Source organism: Xenopus laevis, chromosome 5L (genome assembly GCF_017654675.1).
Source record: "Xenopus laevis strain J_2021 chromosome 5L, Xenopus_laevis_v10.1, whole genome shotgun sequence".
NCBI classification, from domain to species: Eukaryota; Metazoa; Chordata; class Amphibia; order Anura; family Pipidae; genus Xenopus; species Xenopus laevis.
This window is the reverse complement of record NC_054379.1, coordinates 118,357,574-118,363,573: the sequence shown is the minus strand read 5'-3', so window position 1 is coordinate 118,363,573 and position 6,000 is coordinate 118,357,574. Positions and strand designations below refer to the sequence as shown.

The 6,000-nt window shown below is 42.4% G+C and overlaps 1 protein-coding gene across 1 annotated transcript in view; it reads left to right on the top strand.

The window, feature by feature from the left end:
- Positions 1-265: 265 nt before the first annotated feature.
- Positions 266-6,000, top strand: part of fndc3b.L (fibronectin type III domain containing 3B L homeolog) — a 177,966-nt gene continuing 172,231 nt past the window's right edge. The window contains exon 1 of the mRNA XM_018263689.2: positions 266-396. The gene's annotated coding sequence lies outside the window, so the exon portion shown is untranslated. The remainder of the gene's footprint in view (positions 397-6,000) is intronic.

Below are 6,000 nucleotides of genomic sequence, written 5' to 3'. Positions count from 1 at the left end.
TTTGCACCTAGTTCACCTTTCATCCGCATCCCAGTAACCATTGAGCATAACTGAGGAGTGGAGATCCACGATTATGAGGGTCCAGGTACTATCCACGCTCCGAAAGAGGGAGGACAGGAGATCTCCCAATTCAGACGATCCAGACTCTATCCACTATTTAGGAGGGGGGCTGGAGGTATCCCAGGGTGGGCGGGTTCGGCCTGTGTTGCTAAGCTACCGCAGAGCCAATGGTGCGGCGGAGGAGTGGGCAGCGGCGGAGGCTGGGCGCTGGTGCCTGGGATTGGGAGGCCCCTTCCATTGCCTTTCATAGGGTTCATGCTGCCAGGGATTTACTGGAGTAGCTGCGCACGTCGAACGATCCGCTGTGCAAACTGCCCCATTTCAGCGATATATAAGGTAATAGAAATGGCGCAGCGGGAGCTACAGCTCGGGGGGCCCTTCTGCCTGTGGTTACCGCTGCTCTTAACAGTTTGTTGGATTTAAAGAAGGATTTAAAGAAATGTCTTGTTCGAGATCAATAGCAAAAAGTTCTGTTGCATCTCAGCGCAGCGATCTGTCTGCTGTGACACGTACACGTTAGATCACTTGCGATAGTTCTGCATTGCCTGGATAATAGCAGCAGCGACCAGCAGCCTGCCAATTCCCATCCCTAGTGCAACTACAACTTCCAGCAGCCCGCAGCAACCATCGTGTGTGTGTGTGTATGTGTGTGTGTGGGGGGGGAGATGCTGAGGGTCCTAGGGAGGCGCAGGTTGCACAATCTTTACATCAGTCTTCTGTGACTGGGGGCACAAGGGCAAGTTGGGGAGGGGGAGGCAAAGTTTTAATTGGGGGTTGTCTTTGTATGTGCCAGTGGTCATTCTATGGCACATTCTTTCCTCCTAATAGTCTAGGAAAGGGATGCCTTAGTGCTTCATGGTTCTGTATAACTGTTACTCTGCTTCAGGATTCTGTGATACTGTAACTCTACTTCAGGGTTCTGTAGTTCTGCTACTCTGCTTCAGGGTTCTGTGATACTGCTACTCTGCTTCAGGGTTCTGTAGTACTGCTACTCTGCTTCAGGGTTCTGTGATACTGTAAATTTACTTCAGGGTTCTGTAGTACTGCTACTCTGCTTCACGGTTCTGTGATACTGCTACTCTGCTTCAGGGTTCTGTAGTTATGCTACTCTGCTTCAGGGTTCTGTGATACTGTATCTCTACTTCAGGGTTCTGTAGTACTGCTACTCTGCTTCAGGGTTCTGTGATACTGCTACTCTGCTTCAGGGTTCTGTGATACTGCTACTCTGCTTCAGGGTTCTGTGATACTGTAAATTTACTTCAGGGTTCTGTAGTACTGCTACTCTGCTTCACGGTTCTGTGATACTGCTACTCTGCTTCAGGGTTCTGTAGTTATGCTACTCTGCTTCAGGGTTCTGTGATACTGCTACTCTGCTTCAGGGTTCTGTGATACTGCTACTCTGCTTCAGGGTTCTGTGATACTGTAAATTTACTTCAGGGTTCTGTAGTACTGCTACTCTGCTTCACGGTTCTGTGATACTGCTACTCTGCTTCAGGGTTCTGTAGTTATGCTACTCTGCTTCAGGGTTCTGTGATACTGTAACTCTACTTCAGGGTTCTGTAGTACTGCTACTCTGCTTCAGGGTTCTGTGATACTGCTACTCTGCTTCAGGGTTCTGTGATACTGCTACTCTGCTTCAGGGTTCTGTGATACGGCTACTCTGCTTCAGGGTTCTGTAGTTCTGGTACTCTGCTTCAGGGTTCTGTAGTACTGGTTCTGTGCTTCATGGCTCTGTAGTACTGCTACTCTGCTTCATGGTTCTGTAGTGCTGCTATTCTGCATTATAGTTCTGTAGTACTGGTACTCTGCTTCCTGGTTCTGTAGTACTGCTACTCTACTTACTCTTCTGCCTCCTCTCAGACATGATGCAGACATTGACTGTTTCAGTACCAGAGTTGGGCTGCTGGGGGCTGGTGGAGGAATGATAGCAAATTACAACAGCCATCCTTGGAATGAAGGCCTCATTTACATTACAGACTTATATCTGATTGTATGACATCAAGTTATTTGGGTCCCATTTGTCTCCCCCCTCCCGCTATGTGCCCCATGAATTTGTATTCCAGTTATACAGACTGTTCACACAGCGCAGCCAGGCTACAGCCATCCCTCAGAGTTTGCAACAAAAAACACAACTTTTGTACAATGCCATTTTTGTCTGGACCTACAGCGATACCCCCCAGCTCATTTGGATGGAGCCACATTTGCATTTGATTTTTGGCAAAATCCATGTGTTGTTTTAAAAATAGATTGGGATGGTTTTGCTACAAAATTGCATGCAGTTACAGGAGCTGACCATCTAGCTGAGTGCCGTTTGGTTTCTTTGAAGTCAAAGCTGGAAAGATGCTGCGTGAACCCTGCCAGTGGTGTGAGGGGAACATCTGCAGCAAATTGGAATAAAATAGGTCTCCAACCTGCCCCCCTTTAAAAGATGATAGCTTTAGTTGCCCTTGCATGGTATGTGATTAAATAGTGTATTTTGGAGGCCAAGGAAAAACATGAGCTTGTTTGTTAGTAATCTCCCACCATCATATCCTAGCATTCCAGGAAGGCTCTAGTCAGCCTCAGTCCGTGATCCTTGCTGCAGTTTTCTGACACTTTTCCATTTGGGTGAGGTTCACTTATTATGAGCAGCCTGCCAAATCTAGCTGAGCTGTGCATACACACACCAGGCTGGGGATTTAAAGGCACATCATACTGACCACATATGGATTTTTGGAAAGAACAGAAGTTGCCGGGAGGGGCTTTTTTTGAGTTAAATAAAATAAGGATGCATGTCTGAACAACACTGTTCAGAAGTTATTGCTTAGTAAAGCCAAGCTGGTATTTGTTCCATTTATTATGCTCCTTTGTCCACAGGGGGTGCCGTTTCAATGGTGTGTAATGGGGGAAATGTAATTTTATGCCGGATGAAATACTGTAGTAGTGTTTCAGCTCCTATACTTACTAATGCCTACAAGGCTTTTGCTTCAGAATAACTTCAACCCATTAACTTTACTGAGCATGCATATGGAAATAAATCAATGGAAGCCCTACTTATAACTATTCTCTTTCCTTTTAACTATCATTAAGCAATGTAATTTGCTCCAGCTGTTGTTAAACTACAGCATGACATCCTTCAGCTGTTGGACGACTTTTAAGTGGTACAGTTAGAATCAGACAGATGCAGACTATCCTGGCTAATTATTGTGCATAGGTGAATTCTATTTATATAGGTTGGGGAAATACAAACATAGGCACCCATGTTTGGACCTAAGCTGTATGCTTTAGTGACCCTTGTTCTTTGCTAGTTCTGCTACGTTTCTATTTAGTGCCTAAGCTATGTACTGAGACATATTGCATTGCTGTAACCTTCTCTCCCCTGTATCAGAGAAAGGGTTAAGTGTCTGGTTCCTGGATCAGCTGGCAGGCCAGCGGAGAGGGTTAAACAGGGCAGGAATGCTATTCTGTGTGCATGGCTGTCAGTAGTTTAACCTGTAAGGAGCCGTGTGGGAAAACAAACAGAAAAGTTTGCCTTGTGGGGAAGGAGGGGTGTGTGTGTGCTGGAAATATGTGCCCTGGGGGCAGGCAGTGGGGAGAGACTTGAGATGAAGGAAGGTTCTTATGAGGCACATACTGTCTGGCACTGGGTTTTGCCAGATGTCACTCAGGTGAAGCCACAACTCTCCCCCAGAACAAAACACCAAAGAATCTGAAGCCTCCAGCTATCTGGAAGGACATTGAAAGGGTCTGGATCCAGGGGGCACATTGGAGATATTGAGGCAGAACTCTGACTTTTCATTCTTCTCGCACTTTACTCAGCCCAATCACTGCAGGGGGATTTCCAGGCACAATGTTCTTTGCAGGGGATTTAAATGCTCACAGCCTTTTTATTTTTCCTTTGGCTTCTCTGCATACGATTTGTGTAGATTCCCCTTTTGGTCTCTCTTTTTTTCTTTCTTTAGTGTGCAGCAAAGTCAGTGATGTTTAAGCCGTGGCTCTCCAAACTACAACTCCCACCAGCTGAAGCCTGCCTGAGCTGATGGGAGATGATGTTTATGAGCATAAGTTTTCTGTTGATGCTGGTTGTTTACAAGTTGAGTGGGAGAAGTCACAGGCTGAGTATTGAGCAAGAGAATTTAGTGCAGTTCTAAGAGTTCAAGTCGAAAACTTCCTATTTTTTAAAGAGTGGATAGTATTTGGCTGGCATAGTTACTCACGGGACTGGGATGGGAAATTATACTGGCAGCCTGATTTAGCTCTCTACTCATTCCAATATTACATGCCAGTAAATGTACAGGTATGGGACTTGTTATACAGAATGGATCGTTCTGTAATTTGGATCTTTATACCTTAAGTCTACTAGAAAATCAAATTTTGGATTATTTGGATAAAATATAGTCTATGGGAGACATCCTTTCTGTAATTTGGAACGGATAACGGATCATTATATATATATATATATATATATATATATATATATATATATATATATATATATATATAGTGATTTCGAGTGGGCAGCACTCCACCTTTGGAACTTGCCTCGGGTGCAAGATAAACAAAATAGATAATAAATGAATGACCAGCAACACCAAGGCTTTGAGAAAGGTCCCAGAGTGGACCGAAACGTCACGTCGGCTTTACATGTATTTTTAATACACTTTTGAATATTTCACTAAGAAACTCGGTGTTGCTGGTCATATATATATATATATATATATATATATATATATATATATATATATCAATATATAGATATATATGTATATATATGTAGGGGATCTGCTATCCAGAATGATCGGGATAAGGGGTATTTCTGTAATTTGGATCTTCATGTCTTAATTCTACTGAAAAACCATATAAACACCCAAATAGGCTGGTTTTGCTTCCAATAAGGATTAATTATATCTTAGTTGGGATCAAATACAAGCTACTGTTTTATTATTACAGAGAAAAAGGAAATCATTTAAAAAATGTTGGATTATTTGATTATAATGGAGTCTATGGGAGATAGCCTTTCCTTAATTCACTGCTTTCTGGATAACAGGTTTCCAGATAACGGATCCCATACCTGTAAATATATAAATATAAATGTGTATATATATATATATATATATATATATATATACAAAAATAGAACAAATGAAGCAGCACTCGAATGTTGCAAAAAAGTGTATTAACAATTCAATACAACCAATAACAGCAACATTTCGGACAGACTGTGTGCCCTATATCAAGCCAAGGAATAAAAATATATATATATACAGTATATATAGGCGTTAGACTGTTTGGATAGTGAAGTCTGTATATTTTCCTGTCTGCCTTTCAGCCTTGGCATTTATTATGTAGACTGTAAATGTATGTGAGTTTAATGCAGGGTAACCCTCGCACTCCTCCGCTGACTTGCAGAGGATGCTGGAAGCTGTAGGTATTCAAAATTAGCAAGCCACGACATATCTTCATGCCTCTACTTGTGTTTCGGCATACAATCCAACCAACCATACTTCTAGGGGATGCTAGATGGCTTAGTTTAATATATAAAAACATATATATGCTTTATGCAAATCATTATTTTCTAATATTACCCCTATTTCCTTTACATTCAAGCATCACTATTTACAATTTTTATAACATTGAAACCCCCCCACAAGTACCCCTTTCCTTCCACTAGAAATGTCTCTTCTTGTGTCTGTAATTGCTCCTCGTTTGATTTACAGTATTTATTTCATTACTTCTTTTTTAAATTGATTTATTGCGCTGCAGTGAAACTATAGCTAGTTAATCTGCAATCAGAGTTGGTTTTGAGTTGGACCCTGGCGAGCTCTATAGGCTGTGTGAGTCCAGCCCCCAGAGACAGAAGGTATGTGAGAAAAGGAAAGGTTTTTGTAAAGAAGTGGAAATAGGAGAAGATAGGTACACAACCACTATATGCCACCTACAGGAAGGAATGCCACTTGGAAG